Raw genomic sequence first — 255 nt, 5'->3', positions numbered from 1 at the left:
TGTAAATCCTTGTTGCTCCTAATCCCTTCGTCCTGCAAGTCACCAGCCCCGGGATTGCGGAGAGCATGTAGCGGGTTGAAAACAAGATTGATGAAGTTTTATTTAAACTTTATTCCATTGTGAATATCTAGCGCATATTATTCAAGTTTGTCGGTGCCATTTATTCAGATAATTTACTCCATGAATCCATAGAGTTGATCAAAAATATTTTTGTTTCAAGCTTTCAAACGACCAAGTTCACAGTATTTTTCACAG

Source organism: Neodiprion pinetum, chromosome 5 (assembly GCF_021155775.2).
Source record: "Neodiprion pinetum isolate iyNeoPine1 chromosome 5, iyNeoPine1.2, whole genome shotgun sequence".
NCBI lineage: Eukaryota > Metazoa > Arthropoda > Insecta > Hymenoptera > Diprionidae > Neodiprion > Neodiprion pinetum.
This window is presented reverse-complemented; position numbering follows the sequence as displayed.